At 38.3% G+C, this 23,016-nt stretch overlaps 1 pseudogene; it reads right to left on the reverse strand.

Annotated features, from left to right (window-relative positions):
* The window catches only part of LOC114642093 (zinc finger protein 883-like), a 73,391-nt pseudogene extending 50,677 nt beyond the window's left edge, over positions 1 to 22,714 (reverse strand).
* Between the last annotated feature and the right edge of the window lie 302 nt (positions 22,715 to 23,016).

Here is a 23,016-nt window from a genome sequence, read left to right on the forward strand (position 1 = left end):
TTTCAGTCAAATAGATTACCATAATGTATTCTTTACAGGACTACTTAAGAAAGCCATCAATCAGTTACAGTTAGTGCAGAATGCAGCAGCAAGAATCTTAACCAGAAAAAGAAAGTCTGAGCACATCTCATCAGTTTTAGCGCGTTACATTGGTTACTCGTGTCATTTAGAACTGACTTTAAAAACAACAACAGATAGTCCCCTACCTATGAACTTTTGAGATGTGAACTTTCATATATATGAACAAAGTGGTCCTCAAGTCCAAAATTAACACTTAAGGGTAATTCACATGTCCGCTGTATAGTGGCAGCAGGGGTGGGAAGATCTTTATAGTAACAAAAATAACTACTTCTTGTACAATACTTGTAATTTGCTAAAAGCACATTAAAAACTACCAAAAACATTGTTTATATGTCCAAATCAAGAGACGTCTGAAACTAAAACATCTATCAACAGACGCCAATATGTGCTGGATTTATGAACAAAATGGACTTACAAACAGACTGCTGGAATGGAACCTTTTTGTAAGTAGGAGATCGACTGTAATGGTTTACACAGCCTTAAATAATCTCACCCGGTCCTACATTTTGGAATGTCTGTCCCCTTACACTCCCAGTCAGAACCTCAGATCGTCAAATGAAGGTCAACTTATAATTTGAAGATCCAATCTGAAAGGAATTGGTGAGGTGGCCTTTTGCTGTGACACTCCTAAAATTTAAAATACTTTACCAAGAGAACTTCACCAGGCTAATACTGTAGAAGATAAAAAATAAGGATAAAAACACATTATTTTAAAATGGCTTTTACAAAGCTCAATTTAGTTGTATCTCTATTAGTCTATATGGACACAGAATTATCATTTTCCTCTGGGTTCTGCAGTTCCATATTAATCTGTACTATTCTCTGCTGTCTTCTCCATTTCTTCTGTGGTGACGATGTGCTCCACCACCTCCTGATCAACATACCACACCGCCTCGTGTTTATGGATTGTATTAGGGTGTCCAAGGTGTCCACATGGCCATCATCATCAAAATCTTCATGTGAAGCATGTAAACCATGAGGACTGATTTAGGTACAATGTTAGGTAGAATGCCTAGAGGTGGCCATGTAGTATTTTGGCCTTGGATCCCCTGCAGATTTTCTTCTCTTCGGCGTAACTGGAGTTTTTTTTTTTTTGCTTTTTTTCTGTCCACTTGGCCATTCAACATTACCTTTTTCTTTGTTACATACTGTATATTACTGCCCTAATCTTGTTTATGTTTATATTAATCTTCCTTCTTATTTCACCTTGTAAAGCAGTTTGAGCTACATTGTTTATATGAAAATGTACTATATAAATAAACGTAGATGTATCCAAAAGGTTGTTTCTCCATGAAAACTGTTTGCCACATTCAGAACACCCATACGGCTTCTCTCCTGCGTGAATTTTAATGTGCATCACAACAGTCTTTCTGTGCCAGAATTGTTTCCACATTCTGAACAATTCACCTTCTCTCTGGTTTAATTCTTTCAAATTTTCTTGGTGTGCTTACCATCAAAACAGGAGTGAACTTCACTCTTTAGTCAGGCCAGTCTCATTGTACTGCTTAACTTCTCACTCTCATAAGTTTCTCACAAGGACTCAATGTACAACCTGAAATGTTCCTAATAAGGCTTCTTTTTGTAGGTCATAAGGAGGTATTATAATTTATCTAGCTGGGCCTGAACGTTTTTCTTTATCAGTCCTGTTGATCCTAGAACAACAGGCACCACTTCTGTGTTTGTTTTTCGGTTCACATTTCATTTTTCATATCTCAGACTGCATTTCTTGGTATTTTGTTTCTTTCTTGCCTCTCCATTCTTAGGACTGAGTAATAACTAGGAACTAATACTTCTGTTATCCAGAATTTCTTATATCTGGTTTTCTGGCCTCTGTTTTCAGTCAGTCAGTATTGATGTACTACAAGTGACCAGCAGCTCCTCATTTTCCATTGTGCTGTCTGAGTTGTGGTCCCAGTGTCTTTCTGGTGCTGGTAAGTTTTACTTCTTGCCAAGTATTCAGCGAATGAGCCTGGCCACTTTGTGGTGCTGTGCAGTGTATAATCATCAGCAATCAGTACCTCGCACCCAGTAACAAGATGTGGGGCAAAAGTGATAATTATGGGTTATTTTTTTTTCTATTTTTGATCTGAACCACTTTGTGTCCAAGCCACTGTTTTGTGCACCTATGATGAGGCGTACATCTTTTGGTCTTAGTTCGCCCCTCATAAGCCATGCATGAGTAAGTTCTGTTACCACCTGAGGCTGCTGGAGGTGGGCAGTTTACCACTTTACTTGTAGTTTCCCCAATTAGATCATTTTTGATTTCAAAAAACTTTTTGAATTCTTTCTTCTGCTGCTGCTTAGCCTTGTACTGTGTTCATCTGTGGACAAGGTGGGGGAGTTTCTGTAATTTTTTTCTCTTGTGTGAATTCTTTGATGTTTCTGAAGACTGCTACTCTGTGAAAACATTTTGCCACATTCAGAGCAGCAAAATGGCTTCTCCCCTGTGTGAATTATTTGGTGGCACTGAAAAGTGCTTCTATGTGAAAACTGTTTACCACATTCAGAGCAGTCATACGGCTTCTATCCCGTGTGGATTCTTTGGTGGTTCTGAAGATGGCCTGTATTTATAAACTGTTTACCACATTCAGAACAGGAATAGGACTTCTCTCCTGCGTGATTTCTTTGGTGGCTCTTAAGATGGCTGCTCTGTGAAAACTTTTTGCCACATTCAGAGCAGCAATATGGCTTTTCTCCTGAGTGAGTTTTAATGTGTATGCGTAAATTACTACTATAAGAGAATTGTTTTCCACATTCAGAGCAGCAATATGGCTTCTCTCCAGTGTGAATTCTTTGGTGGCTCTGAAGACAGCTTCTCCGTGAAAACTGTTTACCACATTCAGAACAGCAATATGGCTTCTCCCCTGTGTGAATTCTTTTGTGGCGCTGAAGCTGGCTTCTGTCTGAAAACTGTTTTCCACATTCAGAGCAGCAATATGGCTTCTCTCCTGTGTGAACTCTTTGGTGGCTCTGAAGACTGCTTCTCTGTGAAAACTGTTTACCACATTCAGAACAGCAATATGGCTTCTCCCCCGTGTGAATTATTTTGTGGCGCTGAAGCTGGCTTCTTTCTGGAAACTGTTTACCACATTCAGAACAGTCGTACGGCTTCACTCCTGTGTGAAGTCGTTGATGCCTTTGAAGATTACATCTTATTGAAAACTGTTTACCACATTCAGAACAGAAATATGGCTTCTCTCCTGTGTGAACTCTTTGGTGCCTTTGAAGTAAGGATCTTATAGAAAACTGTTTGCCACATTCAGAACAGCAGTGAAGTTTGATTCCTGTATAAAGTATAAAAGAAAAAATTTTAGTTTTTAACCCACCGTTTTCATATTGACATTATCTTACAACACTAAATATTGATTTAATTTATGAACAAACTTTGATAAGCATAAGCAATCATTTGACTTAAGTAGCGAGTGATTAGAGACTCAGCTTGTTCATTTCTGTTATTTGTATTTCAACAACTCTCCACATAAGCACAGTTATTGGAGCCAAGACGTTAAAATAGCAAAATAAATAGATCACATGTGATAGGAACAATCAACAAGACTATTGTTGATTTTTTTTAACTACATTACAGAATGGCATCATCATTTTGTCTTCATATGCTTGAAATATTATAACATTATATATTGTTAATTATTGCAGGTAGAAAGTAGTAATCATCACCCATCATGACATTGGAAAGTGTCATGTCAAGTATGTGAAATGAACTTGTACACAGAATGTGTCTTAATATTTGTAAACAATTAGTCCAAAGCCACCGACTCCATAATATTTTTTTAATTTGATTTTAAAAAGAGGCTGTGAATAGTAAAGCAAAAACATTTTAATATACAATGAGAACAGAGTAAGATTTAAATGCATAAAACACGCAGGTCACTGAAAAATCCCACAGACCCACATGACACCTGACCCGAAAGAGCAAACTGGACACTTGTGGCCGAAATGCAAAATACACTTCTGTCTTCATACCACCTGCAGCAGGGGCTTTTTCATTGCAAATGGATTTTAAAATGCATTTATTTATTTTATATTTTATTAATTTTATTGTAATCATTCTGTACAAATGGATCGATTTTTACAAAAAAAATAGGATTGAAAACAAATCAAACCCCACCCCTGAGAAGGAGAGCATGGCCAGAGGAATAATACTTAAAGTTTGTAAACATACCTACATTGTTGAGTTTAATAGGGCAATAAAGATAAATGGAGAAGAAAAAGAAATGCGGAGATAATTATTTCTCTTATTCTAAAATATTATTGATTAGATCCTGCCAGGTTTTGAAAAAGTTCTGTACAGATCCTCTAACTGAGAATTAGATTTTTTCCAATTTTAAATAATATAAAACATCGGTTTCCCACTGACTTATAAGAGGAGAATTAGGATTCTTCCAATTTAACAAAATAAGTCTGCGTGCCAAAAGTGTAGTGAATACAATCACAGCTTGCTTGTCCTTCTCCACTTCAAATCCATCTAGAAGAACACTAAAAACAACTGTTAATGGGTTAGGAGGGATTGTGACCCCAAGGCTGTCTGAAAGGCATTTAAAAATTTTGGTTCAAAATGATTTTAATTTGGTGCAAGCCCAAAACATGTGACCCAGTGAGGCAGGAGCTTGGTTGCAGCGTTTGCAGGTTGGATCTTGCTCTGGAAATATTTTGGACAGTTTTAAGCGAGACAGATGAGCTCGATATATAATTTTAAGTTGAATAATTGTATGGTTTGCGCATATGGAGCTCGAGTGAATTCTTTGCATTGCTACCTTCCACTCTTTTCTGATATATTGATTAAGAGATCTTTTTCCCAATGTCCTCTTGGATCTTTGAAAGGAAGGGACTCTAATAAAATTTTATATATTGCAGAAATGGTGTCTAAGTCCTCGAAATTGAGCAGTATTTTTTCCAGCATGGTGAAGGGTACGAGATCATGGCAATCGGGCAGGTTCTGTTTAACAAAGTTTCTAATTTGAAGATAGTGAAAGAAATGTGTAGCTGGAAGGTTACATTTGGAACGTAATTCTTCAAAGGATGCAAAGATATTGTCTATATAAAGATCTCTGAGCAATTTAATTCCAAATCTTTTCCAGATATTAAAAACTAGATATGTTTGCGAGGGTTGAAAGAGGTGGTTCTCCTGCAGAGGTGCTACGGATAAAAGATTTTCCATCTTAAAATGCTTTCTAAATTGGTTCCATATTCTGAGTGAGTGAAGCACAATTGGGTTATTAGTATATTGGCGATAACTTACATTTATTGGGGTGCAGAGCAGGGAATATAAATAATGCAGGATTTTACTTCTATTGCGGACCAAGCCTGTGTATGTTCATCTATTTGTGTCCAGGTTTTTATAGCTTGTATGTTTGCTGCCCAGTAATAAAACAGAAAATTAGGTAGAGCCATGCCTCCTTCTGCCCGATGTCTTTGTAGGGTCACTCTTCAGATATGTGAATGTTTTGGGTTCCAAATAAATTAGGTTATGGTTGAATCTAATTGCTTAAAAAATGATTTATTGATGTATATTGGAATGTTTTGAAATAAAAAAAAGAAGCTTAGGAAGGATATTCATCTTAACAACGTTAATTCTTCCAGCTAGAGTGAGATGAAGGGTTGACCATCTATGCAGGTCTTGCTTAATTTTTTCAATAAAGAGCTTTATGTTTACTTGTGATATTTACCCCTAGGTATTTAAACTGATTTGCTATGGTAAAAGGTAGGGTGTCCAATCTGATATTATATGCTTGTGAATTCACTGGAAAGAGTATACTTTTATTCAAATTAATTCTTAGACCAGATATCTTTTGAAATTCTGTAAGTGCTGTTAAAACTGCAGGCACAGTGTTTTCTGGGTCTGATATATATAAAACCATATCATCTGCATATAGAGAAATTTTCTGTCCAGTCCTTCTCTGATAATCCCCTTTATCTGATAAGAATTTTGACAGTGGACCACCAGTGGTTCAATGGCGATTGCAAACAGCAGTGGTGACAAGGGGCATCCTTGTCTGGTGCCACGTTCTAGTTTAAAGTAGTCTGAACAAATTTTGTTAATACAAACTGAAGCTTCTGGATTGGTATACAGTAGTTTGATCCATGCTCAAATATTCGGGCCAAACCCAAATTTCTCTAATGTAGTGAAAAGGTAGTTCCATTCAATCATATCAAATTCTTTTTCTGCATCCAATGATATCTCTGGGGTGTTTGACTTTGCTGGTGAATATATTACATTAAACAGGTGTCAAAGATTGGAAGATAAGTGTCAGCCTTTAATAAATCCAGTTTGATCTTGTGATATTACTGAAGGCAGCACTTTCTCAATCCTTCTAGCTATAATTTTTAAGAGTATCTTATCATTATTATTCAGGAGTGAAATTGGTCTGTATGATGCACATTGTAACAAGTCCTTATTTTGTTTAGGAAAGATGTTGATTAATGCTTAACAAAAGGTTTGAGGTAGAATTTGATTGTCTCTAGATTCTGTAAATGTTGCCAATAAGAGGGAAGCTAACTGAGTGGAGAATTTCTTATAAAATTCTACAGGGTAGCCATCAGGGCCTGCTGGTTTGCCGCCTTGAAGTGACTTTATAGCATCTAGTAATTCTGATAGCGTCAGTGGTTTATCCAGTACCTCAGCACTAAAAGTATCTATTTGTGGTATCTGTAATGTATCCAGAAATGCATTAGATTGTTTGTTGTCTTCTTTAAACTCAGAATATAAGGTTTTATAGTAGTCTCTAAATGTGTGCATTATATTTTTATGGTCAATGATTTCATCTCCATTCATGTTGGTGATTACTGGGATTGCATTGCATACTTCTTGCTTGTGGATTTGTTGAGCTAAATGCTTATTATCTTTCTCTCCGTGTTCATAGCAATGATGTCTTGATTTATAAATAAGCTGTTCAGTTTCTTTAGTTGTCAAGATGTTGAGTTCTGTATGCAGAGCCTGCCTTTTCCTAAGAAGAGCCTCACTTGGATGCTTGGCTTGTTCTTCATCTATTCTAGTAATTTTGCTTCTTAGCTTGGACACTTTCTTGGTTTATAATTTATTTCTGTAGGAAAGATAAGAAATAATCTGTCCTCTTAAGAAGGCCTTTAGAGTTTCCCAGAGTGTTCCTGTAGAGACCTTGAAGGGTGTATTCATCTCTAAGAAGAAGCTGATTTGTTTGGATATAAATTCTGTACAGTTTTCGTCTGCTAATAGAAGTGAGTTAAGACGCCATCTGCGAGGTGAGTATGAGAGGCATAATGATTTTAGCTCCAAGACCAGAGGTGCATGGTCGGAGATAACAATTGTGTCCTATTTGCAAGATTTAATCGTAGGCAAGAAATTATTATCTATAAAGAAATAATCAATTCTTGAGTAGCTATGATGCACTGGTGAGTAGAACGAATACGTTCTTGAGTTTGGGTTTAGAAACCTCCAGGGTCTGATAAGTTGTGGTCAGTTACAAACTGTGTAATTGTCTTTGCAGTGTTAGATGTTGTCCCCCCTGTGACAGGAGTCCTATCTAAGAGTGGATTTAAAACACAATTAAAGTCCCCAGACATTATAATTTTATGAGTGTTCATATTGGGAATGGATGCAAATAGATTTTGCATGAATTCCTTATCGACATTGGGTGCATAAACATTTATCAAAATCCCATGACCATCACATATCTCCCTTCAGGATCCGATACTACATCTGATGCTACAAATGAGACTGTTCTGTGTATGAGAATTCTCACGCCTCTAGTTTTCTTTGTAAAGCTAGAATAGAACATTTGGCCAGTCCAGTCTTTTTGCAGCCGCATTCGATCCTTGCTTAGTAAGTGGGTTTCCTGTAAAAATACTATTTTAGTGTTTAAGCATGTTAGGTGAGGGCATACCTTTCTTTCTCTTTAATTCATCATTCAGGCCTTTAACATTCCAGCTCACAAAGTTAACTGTCCCATCATGGAGACATTGATTCTGAATTTTTTCATGTCATTTTATAGTCTTAACTGGTAGTGAGGCAGTTTTACTCTTAATTTCCAATTTCCCCACAAGTTATTGCCATACAGCCTACTGTTGTGTTGTTATAAAGATAAGGATTAAAAGGATAGATTAGATATAGCCAGCTCTCTTTCTCTCCCCCCCCCCCCCCCCATTTTGCCTCCTCACCCCACATGAGGCTAGACCCCACTTCACAATGTCCCGGTCCTCTGACATCCCGAGAGATTGAGTACGTCCAAAACAAAACAAGCCCTCAACACCCAACCCACAGCGACGTTTGAGAATTGAAAAGTAGAGATATCTAGTGCAGCTGAAGTCTAACTACTATCTGCCAAAAATATAATCATTAACAGACTAAGCTTAAAATTTAATATTTTAAGATTGCTGAAGATTATGATAATAAAATAATGAACCCTGGGAATGGTGTTAAAAAGTGGTCTGGTATAAGCCTAGTAAATTCTAATGCAATAATAGTAATAACAATAAACCAAGAGTATGATGTTAAACAGTCTCCTTTAGGGTAGTAAAAATAAAAATAAAAAAATAAAAAACACAAACCCTACTTTAATTACTTCCACACACACACACACACACACACACACACACACACACATCTATAACTGTAATTAAAACATAAACATAAAGCATCCAAGTAGAAAAAAGGATGTATTATAATACCCATATCTTTACAAGTAGATCAGACAGCAGGTGATATCTCCTTGCCATGCCACGGCAGGATACGGCTCACTATTGTCTTTCAAAAGAGTGTCGGGATCACTGGATTCCTTTTCAGCTTCCTCCTTGCTGGAAAATGCGTAGTATTGGCCTTGAACATCCACTTTCAGTTTGGCAGGGTACAAGAAGCTGTATTTGATATCGGCTTTCTGTAACCACTGTTTAAATGTTGTAGAAGGCTGCACGTTTAGCAGCTGTTGAAGGTGAGAAGTCAGGGAAAAAACGAATGAGATTATTTTCAAATATAATCTCTTGCTTGGGTCTGAGAAGTGCCATCACATCAAGCTTACATCATAAATCACTCAAAGCGAACAATAAAAGACCTAGGTTTAAAAGGTATTTGATCCGCATATGCGATAAGCTGCTGCTATCTCGGTATCTGATTTAAAGTCATCTCCAATTATTTTAGAGAGTAATTCTACTGCAAATTTCACTGGGTTTGTACTTTCACGTTTCTCAGGTAGACCTTCGATTCTAATATATTATTCCTTCTGCACCCATCTTCCAGGGCCGCAAGTCTGTCTCCGATTTTTTTGCATTCGGAATTCGCAGCTGTAGGTTTTTCATCGGCATTAGATGCCAATTGTTCCACCATTTCAATTCGAGCCGTGAATGCCTGCTTAATGTGATCCAGCAGATCGGCAAGTTTTTTCAGTTTGGATCTATTTTCTTCAAGGTGTTCCTCTAATTGTACCACTATACCTTTAAAGGTCGCGTCAAAATGATTAAATAGACGCATTTCCAAGTCTTTATTATCCTGACGCAGCTCCTGTTGCAGTTTCTCGTTTGTCTTAAGCAAGTCACTTCTTTCCTTCTTCATATTTCTCTGAATGTCTTTCTTAAGCTCACTTACGGCCATAGCCGTGGCCAATGTTATGATCATTTCCTTCAGTTCGGACACATCGTTTTGGCTTTCGTGCTCCGCGGGTGGAATTGCAGCCCCTGTTACAGCCGATGCTTTGGGCTCACGAGGAGTAGATGAGAGCACGTACTGCAAGGCCTTTTCTAGTTTCGAGTGATCTTCTGAAATCGGCGATCCATCGAGACCTGCATCACTTGCACTCTCGCTCCCATTTTCGCTCTCGACTGGAGACGATGCAGTGGAGCGGGGTCCTAGGAAGTCTGAGCATTCGTCTGCCTGTTCCAGGTCAGTCTCCGAGAAGCCGTACCTCGCACTTGGGCTTGATGTCTGTCTAGATTTTGATGTAGCTTTAAGTTTCCTTTCTGGTTCTTTCTGACCTCCCTTCTTGTTACTCATGTTTATATGCTGTAGTGGAAGCTCCTCGGGTCGGGTAAATACAGGATACCTCAAAATAATAAAACATGTGGGAAAATAAAGCCGCTGCTAACGGAGCTCCGCTTCAGATGTCCATCTCCTGTAACATACGAGACCATCTCCTCCTAAAATGCATTCAATGGATTTAATTTCTTCAGCTTAAACAGGGGAAAACAGGGAAAAAAAATACACCTTATTATAATTTCCAAGCAGCAGTTAGTGATGTTATCTATATCTGTACTATCACTATATTTTTGCTCCACCTGGGACATGGAGGCTAACAAATCTCATCTGTGCAGTCCAAGAGCTCACATCTCATTCAGTTTAGCACCAGAGAGACAGCAACGAGTGCGCATGAAATTAATTCTCAACTCTGCACAAGATGGTCATTTACCTTCTCTCTGATTTGCGGTATATCGAGCTTGTGGACTGGATAAGAAAAACACGGCTGTATTTAAAGGCTTATTCAGATGCTTCAAGATTGTCAATATTACTGTATGCCGAGTGAGAATATTATTTGGAGGTATTAGCAATGGTCAGGCCTTTAATATGCTCTTCAATAGCGAGTCAAACACAAGGTGGATCTCAAAAAGAGTGTTTAGCATTATAAATCCCTTAAGTTTAGCAGAGGTTTGTTTAATGAAATCCGCATGAAAATGCTGTCGAGGGGAGAAATAGCTAAAGTGTAATGCAGCGGTGGTCAGACAACGAGGACAAGAATACAAATACATCAATTGAGTTTAGATCCATAATAAATCTGGCAAGCGCCTGTGAAAAGGGAGGAAAACGCTGATTAATCAGGGAAGGTGATTCATTGAGCAGGGAGTTAAAAAATGCATTTGCACCCATACCAATGATTATTTGGAATATAGACAAAGAAAGGAAAGGATGAATATAATGTGTTATTCTATTGAGGTGGGACATAGACTGCAACACAGGCCAGTTTTCTTCAAGCAATCTCCATCAACACAAAACAAAACCTGCCTTCTAAAACACCTCCAGAATCAAGAACCTTCAGCGGTACAGCACAGTGAACTCGGCCCAAAACTCCATGTTATTTTACTAGTGGCCGAGAAGGACACTGCCACACACTAACAAGTGGAGGGAGCTCAATAAATGTCTTTAACCAAAAGAAACGAATCTTGATAACAGGCTGTATCAGCCTAGCTCAAAGATAATAAATCAGCAACACTTGAATGCTTGCAAGTAGAATAATAATAATAATAATAATAATAAATTTTATTTATATTGCACTTTATATTTTAGCAATCCCAAGAGAAGACACTGAGATTAGACAGGAGAGAGGAAAACAAAGAACAGCAATAAAGGAGAAGTGTAAATGAAATACGTTACAAGGTGCCAAACGAGTTAACCCAGTAGCCCCACCAGTAGTCATGTATAATGTAGACAGTAGTTCCAGAACCCCACCACTAACCCATATATGCAAAAAACTAAACCCAGGTCTCTCAAATAAAAACACAGGAAAAAATCAACAGGTTATGATTATGAGTGTGCAAACATGGAGAGAGCTCAGTAAACAATCCCATCCTCACCTCAACATTCACAATACAAGAGTCAATGAGGTGAAAATATGAAAAAACGCATCTGAAGATAAATATGACATGCAAGAAAATATTAAACAATTGTGGGTCGAGAGTATGTGGAGCATGAAAGGTCCTGACCTCTCACAACCGGCAATGACTCTCTAAGCACATGTGTATGTACACACACATGAAATACACACATGAAAAATAGGAAAAAGTAGCCATTATGAATTAATATTCAGGAAAATGTCCAAGCAGTACTGGTATATCATACATAAAACAGTCAAAGCGGCCAAACACCAGCGACATGAAGGAGTCAAGGACACTGAGCGCCTGTTGTGTGTCAGTGAAATGCCGCTGCACCCCTGGGAAGGAAGTCTGAAGCTTTGTCAGACAAATCGGGAAAGCATGAAGATCCATTTGTGGAGCCTTTTTGATCATCAGAGACAAGGTCTTGTGGGGTTGGTGTGGTGTTGACTTAATAATTGGGAGTAAAAGTAGACCTTCCATCCTTCAAAATTTACATTTGAATTTTTGTGTGCATCTTTCAGAATAGTAAGTCAGTCAGAACTGTACGTAGACATGTCACTTTGCCTGGTATGTATTCTATGTGCCCGGGCTGAAATTAGAAATGGTTGAAAACCAAAAAGCCATTATTTCTTCATAAAGCCAAACATTTTCCCACTCTTATTATATGGAACTCCAATAATTCTGATGTTGCCTCTACTTGATCCATCTTATTGTCTGTAAAGTTTCTTATGGGGAGCTTGAGTCTCAGCATAAAAGGAATTTATTCTCTGTGTCATGCTGCTCCACTTGAGTACAGACCTGAATAAAAACTGACAGGAGTTTCTGGTTTTGTTTCTAATTTCTACAATATCACTAAGGAAATTAGATAACCTCCTCTCTTCTGAAGCATTGAAGGTCACACTTTGGACTCCATTTTGCTCCGATATAAAGGCTGTCAGCTGATTAACAGTGGAAACTGCTCCAGAGTTATCAGCCGCCATACCATCCTCAAACTCCTCTGGGCTTTCTTCACTGGCCCTGAATGCAAAGAACCAGGGTGTGTCTTCCAATCAGAACAATTAATTTGTCACATCAAAAAGCACAAAAGGTATGTTGATGCTCTGATGAGACATTTTTTAGATTAATTGCAGGATAGTGGCATGGAGTGCTCTTACAACACAGCCATTATTCAAATAGCATCATGCGGACTTCTAAATGCAAAATATATACAAAAAGAACTCATTTAAATCACTAAAGCAATACAGAATAATGAACAAAGTGAAGAATTGATGCACTGACCCACAGGAGAACCAGTAATCTATGAGAAAATTATAAGATAAAGAAACCCGAGATCAGAGCCATTACTCATATTAGTGTCTGCTCTGGATGAGGAGTGGCAGGTGAAACCAGGACTGGTCAGCTTTATCACACACCGGTCTCACTTCTCACTTATACAGCCCTTTATAATATTCATGGTTGTGCACTGCACTAACTGAAATTAAATGTGTTGCGTTTTACTGTGTATTAAATTTAATATGAGTTCATGTATGAAAAAGAAGTCTTATTTAATTATTCATTCTGTGGGTTTTTATTAATCAATTGCAGGCATCTGCCACCGTTTTGATTTATTTAATTCACATCAGCAGATGTTCCTACTAGGGGTGGGCGGTATGACCAAAATTCTATATCACTGGATTTTTCTAAATTATCCCAGTTTCACAGTATTCAACGGTATTTTTTTCCCCATTTTCCACTGCAATTACTGGCTAAGAATAACCTATTCCACTGTCAAGAGTATTGTACATTGTACAAAAAAAAACATTTTAATGTGCACACAAGTATTAATACAGTTTTACATTGCCCCATAAAGTGATAGTTTTCAAGAGGGTGGCACTAATGGAGAAGGTATCATATTGCATGACAGATGCAGTCAAAATATAGAACCTTTTCAATGAATAAATTTTGCAAAAACTTAAACTATAATTTTGACAACATATTTTCAACCATACAAAGAGGCATTAAGACTTCGTAAAATATCCAGAAGTGCTTGTCAAAAGTTGTATTGCACCGAATGTCTTAGAAAAGGAATAAATAATAAATTTTTTTGTAAACCAACTACACTTTCTGTTAATGTTAACAATCTCTGTCCACTGACACGTTAAAGTGACTTTTTAAACAACTTTATCATCATTAAACTGCATAATATTTAAACTAATAAATAATAACAATAAAATAAATAATAGTATTATTAATGATAGTTGCACTATTACTTCAAGACTTCAAGCCCAGGTGCATTACACAGTATTCACCAAATTAAAATAAAATAAAACAAGTGCAATTTGGTGATGAATTCTTTACCAACTGAACCATCATTTAGGCAAACTGCATTAATATGGACCTTGCTTCAAGCTAAGCTATACAGGGAAGAATAAAACAAACTATATGTCGAGAATAAAGTTGACATTTCCACTTTATTCTCGCCATTTATGTTGAGATTAAAGTCGACATTTCCACTTGATTCTCATAGTTTACTTCATAATTAAAGTAGAATGTCATAAACTAAACTTCTTCCTAAAATCAATGTTTAATTTACTAGATTTTGTTAAACCCTGTCATAAATTAATGCAGCACATTAAATACTTTGTGTTACGTTCCCCGACCCAGTGGTTAATCACTACGCTTCTTAAACTGACTTCCTCCGCACTAAGAGAAGACAGCGATCACCATCCAGAATCTACTCACTTCATGATATTCCTGCTTTCTGAAAATTTAGAATGCTAAGATAAATACTTGATATCATTTTCATGATAAAATGCATTAAAGCAGGTATTACACATGCACAGTAGTGCTGCTCCCTCGCAGTAAGGAGTCCCCAGATGTATGTTCAATGTAGAGAAGTTTATGGCAGGTGTGACGAATCTCCAAAAAACTGGATGTATGAATGGGTACCGCACAGGTTTACCTTAAATATTGTGTAAATGTTGGGTTTGTGATCTGCTGGTCGGAGACACGAACACAGAATTCAATGCATGTTCTTCTGAGCGGGCTAACTTTATTGCATGCATGCCGTCTCTATCTGACGTGCCAAAACCCCAGTTCCTATCCTTCCTTTTTCTTTCACCACATAACCAATCACCACATGATAAACATCTTTGTGAAATTAAAACTAGTTATAAACTTGGCCCACGGAGTGTTCAGAACTTTAAAAATATCTTCGTTATACATTTTTAATTATGCCATCCATTTAGAATTGCACCCATCTCTGAACGAGTCGCCAGCACATCGCAGGATGAATACAAGCAAAACGTACACTAGGAGGGTCAATATAGCACAACAAAACCCCACATCCTACATGACTTTGAAAGGAAACTGAAGCACGGCGAGTAAACCCACCAGAAAAACATGCAAATGCAAGGCAGGCACGCTGCCAAGCCCCCATATGATTAATGCATGCTTTAATGCATTTCACCATGAAAATTATATTAAGTATTTATCTTAGCATTCTAAATGTTCAGAGAGCAGGAAGATCATCAAGTGAATGTATTCTGTGCGGCGATCGCTGCCGGCGCCTCCTCTTAGTGCAAGAAGAAGTCAGTTTAAGAATCTCGGAGAACACTTAACACAAAGCATTTAATGTGCTATATAACTTATGACGAGGTTTGAGAAAATCTAGTAAATTAAATACAGTAATCCCTCGCTATATCGCGCTTCGCCTTTCGCGGCTTCACTCCATCGCAGATTTTATATGTAAGCATATTTAAATATATATCGCGGATTTTTTTGCTGGTTCGCGGATTTCTGCGGACAATGGGTCTTTTAATTTCTGGTATATGCTTCCTCAGTTGGTTTGCCCAGTTGATTTCATACAAGGGACGCTATTGGCAGATGGCTGAGAAGCTACCCAGCTTACTTTTCTCTCTCTCTTGCGCTGACTTTCTCTGATCCTGACGTAGGGGGATTGAGCAGGGGGGCTGTTCGCACACCTAGACGATACAGACGCTCGTCTAAAAATGCTGAAAGATTATCTTCACGTTGCTATCTTTTGTGCAGCTGCTTCCTGAAATGACATGCTACACGGTGCTTCGCATACTTAAAAGCTCAAAGGGCACGTATTGATTTTTGATTGAAAAACAAACTCTCTCTCTCTCTGACGGAGGGGGTGTGAGCTGCCGCCTTCAACAGCTTTGTGCCGCGGTGCTTCGCATACTTAAAAGCTCGAAGGGCACGTATTGATTTTTGATTGAAAAACAAACTCTGTCTCTCTCTCTCTCTCTCTGCTCCTGACGGAGGGGGTGTGAGCTGCCGCCTTCAACAGCTTTGTGCCGCGGTGCTTCGCATACTTAAAAGCCAAACAGTCCTATTGATTTGTTTGCTTTTCTCTATCTCTGTGACATGATCTGCTCCTGACGCGCACTCCTTTGAAGAGGAAGATATGTTTGCATTCTTTTAATTGTGAGACAGAACTGTCATCTCTGTCTTGTCATGGAGCACAGTTTAAACTTTTGAAAAAGAGACAAATGTTTGTTTGCAGTGTTTGAATAACGTTCCTGTCTCTCTACAACCTCCTGTGTTTCTGCGCAAATCTGTGACCCAAGCATGACATTCTAAAAATAACCATATAAACGTATGGTTTCTATTTCGCGGATTTTCCTACTTCGCGGGTGGCTCTGGAACGCAACCCCCGCGATGGAGGAGGGATTACTGTATTCATTTTACGATTAAGTTTAGTTTACGATGTTGTACTTTAATGACAAATGTCGAGAATAAAGTCAACATGTCGTCACACTATTACACAGTACCCAGGTACATTACACTGTATTGAAAACAAATAAAACAAGTACAACTTGGCTTGCAGTATTATCCAGTAGTATAGAAACAGTATTTACACATCTGACCTTTTAAAACTGAAGTATCTCCAGGCGACAGACATGACTCCTTTTTTTCGGCAAAAGTTCTTCTGTTCATCATGTTCAACTTTATCGTCGGCTTCAGTTTCGGAATGTTCTCTGTCCATTTTCACCGTGCAATACCTACGCTACCGCTACCTATTTGGTGGTGTAGCAGTGAAAAAGAGCCCCCACGCAACAAATCTGTGTTTAGCGGTGTAGCAGTGAAAAAGGTCCCCACTTGAACAGTTTCCCGCTGCGCCACGTTCCGAATGTCGTTTAGGCAATTTAAACTGGTGTTGCGGTATAAGAAAAATCCATATCATAAAAAAAATAAAAAACAGTTTAAGGTATGAACCGGTATACCGCCCAGTACTAGTTCCTACTAAAATTACATGAAAGGCTTCATTCTTCAACTTGTCAGTTTCCCTTACTACTGCTATCCTCCAAAGACTACTAGGCCTGTCATCATGACAAAAACCAACAAGCTCCTGTCCAGAGCTCCTTACAGTGGTCTTTACTCCAGAGTTCTTGAATATGGTCAATTCAGACTCTATACCGCAAAGATAATAATGTGTATACTGTAAATAGTAAAATGGCAAAGATACTAACTGAGAAGAAAATAATCAGGGGATAACAAAACTATGAGACAAATGGAGACCTGAAAGTCAAACTGAAAGAAAGCACATATTTCATAAATGAAGAAATCAGAAAGAAAACACTCTGTTTAAAAACCACAAACACAGGACGACTTCTGCAATTTCAAATACTCCAGAAATGCCCAAGCCAACCGTAACACAATCACCAATATGATGTCACAATAATCACATGATTTTTATGGAGTAAATCTTTACTAAACACAACGTGATACTCATGACAATCAATAAATAATAGAATAACAATCTAACACACCAAGACTTCTCAAGTGCGCATGTAAAAAAGTCCAATGAAAATCTAAACTCCACCTTTCGATGACTTTCTCTTTCCATCAGCTGCAATACAGCGCTAGCTGAGCAACCTGAACATGTACCATTAAATGATAGACAAGTCAAAGCCAGAGAAATTAAAACTTAAACAATACTAAAGTAAAGCACAAAAATGCCTGCTACAAGAGAGATGAAGCAATACATAAAGTGAAGAGCTAAGGCAACAAGTCCTTAATTTTCTCTCAGTTGACTGCAGCTCTATTAGAACAGTTTGGGTGATAACAGGCCATTCAGCTCAACAAAACTCACCAGTCCTATCCACTTAATTCTTCTGAAATTAACATCAAGTCGAGTTTTGAAAGCCCCTAAACTCCTACTGTCTACCACACTACTTTGTAGCTTATTGTGTATTCTGCTGTTCTCTGTGTAAAGAACAACATCTTAATGTTTGTGCAAAATTTACCCATAACTGGTTGCCAACTGTGTCTCCATATTCTTGTACACATTACAACACAAACAGGCCAGGCACAAGACTTTTAGCTAAAGATGCACAGAGATAGACACTCGGTTGGATTAAGCAGCTCCGAGAATATGTTGCTTAAAACCTTCAATAGAATTTAAATTGCTTTACAGATGCAAGAAAAAGTTAGATAGATAGATATTTATTGTCATTGTCACTTTTACAAAGGAACAACGAAACTGAAGGTGCAATCGACTCAGTGTGAGGAATAAGAGTTAAAAAGACAAGAAGACAGAAAATAATAAACCGAATACTAATAAATATACAAATTGCACTTGTTGACTTAAGGTCTATATTGGTAGAATAATATGGAGCAGTTTTATTCTGAGTTCAGGGCCATGATTGCTTTCAGATAAAAGCTGTTCTTAAGGCGGTTTGTCCTAGTTTTCATAGCTCTGTATCTCTTGCCCGATGGCAAAAGCTGGAAGAGGCAATGACCGGGATGTGATGAGTCCTGTGAAATGTCTATTGCTTTTTTGAGGCTTCGGGATGTGTAGATTTGTTCCAGAGTGGGGAGGGTACAACCAATTGTTCTCTCCGCTATCCTGACGACCCTGTGTAGCGCTTTCTTTTCTGAGGAAGTGCAGCTGCCGTACCACACACATAGTCCGTACGTGAGCACACTCTCAATGGAACAATGATAAAAAGCAAGGAGCAGATTTTTTGGGAGGTGGTTCTTTCTGAGAATTCTCAGAATATACAGTCTCTGCTGCGCCTTCTTTAGCAGCTCCTTGGTGTTGGCACTCCAGGTCAGGTCATCCTCCAGCTCCATACCCAGAAACCTGAACACCGGGAACCTCTCCACACAGGCCCCGCCAATGATGAGTGGCTGGATGTCAGTTTTGTTTTTCCTAAAGTCAATAACAAGCTCCTTTGTTTTTTTGTTGTTGAGGAGCAGGTTATTGACTGTGCACCACTCTGACAGTCGCTCCACCTCGTCCCTGTATGCTAGCTCACCCTCCTTGCCCGATATGAGTCCGACCACCGTCGTGTCATCCGCATCTCCTGAATTTTTGCCCAAATTCCACCTGAGAATGTGGTCTGATCTTCAACTGCACAACAATCACAGACAAACACAATCAACCTGAACTCATAACACACAAACAACTGGGCTGTCAATGCTGAACACGTCACTTAAACCTTTACAGTCCTGTGAAGTCAGGTGTTCAACCAATGAGAGGAGACTGGAGGTGTGGCTTAGAGGCACTCAAACAAATAAAAGGAAAGTAATGTGGGTTCTTGCAAAGCCGTCTCTTCTCGATAAAGATCTGCTCATGAACATACAGAAGAACAACATAAGAAATGTAACAGAGAAGAGGAGACCATTCATCAGTCCATCAAGCTTGTTAGTTTAGCTAACAGTTAAGCTGTCCCAACATCACATCAAGATAACTGTTTAAGATTGTCAAGAGGAGATAATAAAGTGAGAGGAAAAAAAAAAGGCTGGGAAATTATAACAAAGGGTGATAAAAGTAAATCTGGGAGAGCAAATACAGGTATTTAAAAGAACATCTTAGCTTATTTAGTGCTTTCAATATTTTTCAAATATTACTTGCCCTTTCATTCTGATTATGTAATTTCAAGTTGTTTATATTGTGTTGTTTATTAATTACCCAAATATCTTTGTATTTTGTGGGTGAGACCCTAAGAGGTGAGGTTACACCAATATCACTCCTCAAGGACCACCCCCAGCATATATATTTGATATCAGAGAGATGGTCCTTCAGTTATTTAATGACATTTGATGAGTGCTTTATTATAACTATTTAAACCAACAATCCATTTTGGGCCTGTGCATGCTGAAGCCTCCTGATGAGTTTGGGGTCAGGCTGCCTGGATTGAGACCTATCTAAAGATTGGCTAGTGAAGGTCCTAAGGCCTCATTTATAAAGCTTGCATACACATAAAATTGGACTCAAAACATGTGTATGCAACCTCACATACAAACATTATGATTTACTAAAGAAACTTGACAGGGGAACAAATGTATTTACAGTAACTCTGACCCTTACATACACAACATTTTAGAGAAACTGGGAAATGACGACACCCTTGATCAAGAAGGAAAAGGCAGCCAAACTAGCTAAATGACTACTCGCAAGAATAATTCAATTCACCAAGCTGTTATTATAATGTGCGCTGATGTGACAAACATGACACCTCAAAAATTAGAGCTATGATGTACAAACTATTTTAGTTCCCTTAAAGAGAGCCAATGATATATACAGTATTTGAACTGAAGAAATTCTACTTTGTCATTACTTTATATCTGCTAGTTGATGTCACTTCTCAGGGAATTGGCCGACACCTCAACAGTATCTCAGCCAAGCTTCACTCCATTATGCCTACTGTGCTATAAGCCATTAACTGACTGCTGATGCACTACATGTGCTTTTTGTACAATATGGGTGTACACACATAACACAGGACATGTTTTTGCCAACACAAAAAGTCATTCTGTAGCCATGTCCAGCTCTCCTAACACAACTGGAACACTTTACTGCACTCATATTGCAAAAAGGGCACCTAGCAATATCGAAACTGCTTTTGTTAACCGTAAGCAGTGACATTCCATTTATACACAAGTCATCCAAGATGTGGCTAACAAATGTCACGTCTCCATAGCCTCACTCAAACCACGATTCATTTATTTTGAGACAAAGTAGCTTTGATAGATGTGATGATGCTTTACATGGTGAAGTATCTGTTGGTGAAGTAACCTGCTGAACTCTCAGTGTTTCATATGACCTGACCTATTCATTATAACAGCAATCATGTCATTACATTTGCCAGGTGACAGTGGCTTCCTGCACAGACAGTTTTGCCTTACACCCTTCCAGAACCCCAGAGCACAGAGGACACTGTAACTACATGTGTGATATTTCACTCTCAAATGAAGAGCAAAGCCAGATATTGTTGAATGCAAGTAGTGGGGTCTTAAAGCTTGAGGAGGAAGAGGCTGATCTACCAGCCCATGAAGTTCTACAGCATCATGATTGCATACAGAGGTGACAGATTAGTAGGCTCCATAGGTGAATGTTTCAGGGTGGCATTTAAAGGAGTGTTCACATATACATATTTAAAAAGTGACTATGATTTACAAAAAGTACATTTTGTAGTAATGTGCATACATCCAGTTTATAAATCTTATATTTTTTTCTGGACGTACACATTTTCCTGTTTTTTTTTGTGTGCGCATATATTCATGCTAAATTCTGTGTAAAGTTTTATAAATGTCACCCCTGGTCTGGTGTGTGAATGCCTTAATCCCCATGTCACCATGTGTGTGTCCCCATTTCACAGTGGTCTGAAGGTAAAAGATCACTGCACACCATTGCTATCACCTCATGGTAGAATCACAGTTTTGAGCTTTTTTGCTTCTGCAGCACCAGGACAGGATGCCATCATCAATGTAGCACTGAATTAAAAATTGTTATAAAGAAATCTGATAGGAGATGTCATGATAGTGAAAGCTTGAGAGAAGTTAGGTAACAAAAAAGACAATCAGCTGACACAAAAGAAGAAATCTACAAGAGAAAGGCGTAAACAGAAGAAAGCTGGTGTTCCAAACTGGCCAATCGGAAGAGCTTAGGATTCATCGGCTTTACCTGAAGTCACCTGATCATTGAAGGAATCCCTCAGACATCAATGAATTGAAAACTTTCGAAACGATGAATAGACAAGAATTTGAACCCTGAGTAGCAGCTGCAGGAAATGTTTGGTGGAAGTCATTGCAGCTAAAGGGGGATCAGAAAGTTTCTAAAGACAGGGGGTCACAAACTGGACTGTTCCCATGTTTAAACAATGTATTCAGGAACGACAAGGATCTAATTGTTTGTTATTAGTTTAAGATGACTGTGCTTGTCTGTTTTATGGACTTAATAGAAGATCAGACCACAGAATTATGAGGAATTATTGCAGAAATAAAAGGAATTCCAAAGGGTTCACAAACTTTTTTTTACCAAAGACAGGCTTAGAGTGTTTGCATAATGTTACAAACAATAACGGAAGAAGTGCAGAATCCTAAACCCTGTAAAATGTAGTGAAATTGCTGTGTTTAATATAGTTTGAACGTTTGTCTAAGTTTCTTTTAAAAAAAGCACAAGACAGCACTTTCAGGCCCATAACCCTGACCCTAAAATGTACACCGATTGTTATTTGAAAACTTACTTGTTTCAGATGACTTCTTAGGTGATGGCTGATCTTCCTCAGTTCTAGGAGATGAAATCTCTTCAGTCATCTTTCTGTCAGACTGTAATGATTCAGATTTTACATTGATAGAAGACTCCGGAGATGAAGAGTGTCTGCTTTGAGAAGAGACGAACCCGGTCACTGCTCCATCTTGATGTCCATAATGAAGGTCATCTTCCTCGACACTCTCCAAACTTCTATAGTTGTGTATCTCTGTGCTGACACACTTCTCCTCATCCTGCTCTTTAATTTTCACTGACCCCAGTTCACGGTCCTCTTCCTTAATGTCCAGACTCTCCTGTTTGGGGTGGACACTCTCCCACTCACAGTCCCCCTCCTTAACATTTATGATCCTTAATTTTATGATATTCATGTCAGCCTCACACGTCTCCTCTTTCACATCCATTTAAATGTTACAATAAATGGCAGAGTTTTATCTCTCTGTGGAAAAAAACAGGAATCAATTCCATTAAAACTGCATCATTCAGATCTAAAGACATTTGATTTTTATAACATCCTGTTAGTTAAAGCTGATGTCAAGTCAGACAGTTCATAGCAATCAGACAGTAACTCGTCACTTTTCATGTCACACTAGCTGTAAAATGAGTTTAGGAATGAAAGGAGGGTCAAACAGGCTAGAAGAAGAAGGAGGCCATCTTGCACAGTTGTGTGTCAACAATATTCACTACTTTGGTTGAACATTCAATACTGTTAGGGTCCCGGAATTTTGTTAATAGTTAATTTTAAGGAAGGTTTATACAAGTTAGGCCTCAGGAGTATGTTATAAAACAGGGGCATATAAAGGAGGAACTTAAAATCGCTGATCAACTTCTCGAATGTGAAACTGTCCCAAGCTTACAAAATC

Source organism: Erpetoichthys calabaricus (assembly GCF_900747795.2).
Source record: "Erpetoichthys calabaricus chromosome 1 unlocalized genomic scaffold, fErpCal1.3 SUPER_1_unloc_4, whole genome shotgun sequence".
NCBI lineage: Eukaryota > Metazoa > Chordata > Cladistia > Polypteriformes > Polypteridae > Erpetoichthys > Erpetoichthys calabaricus.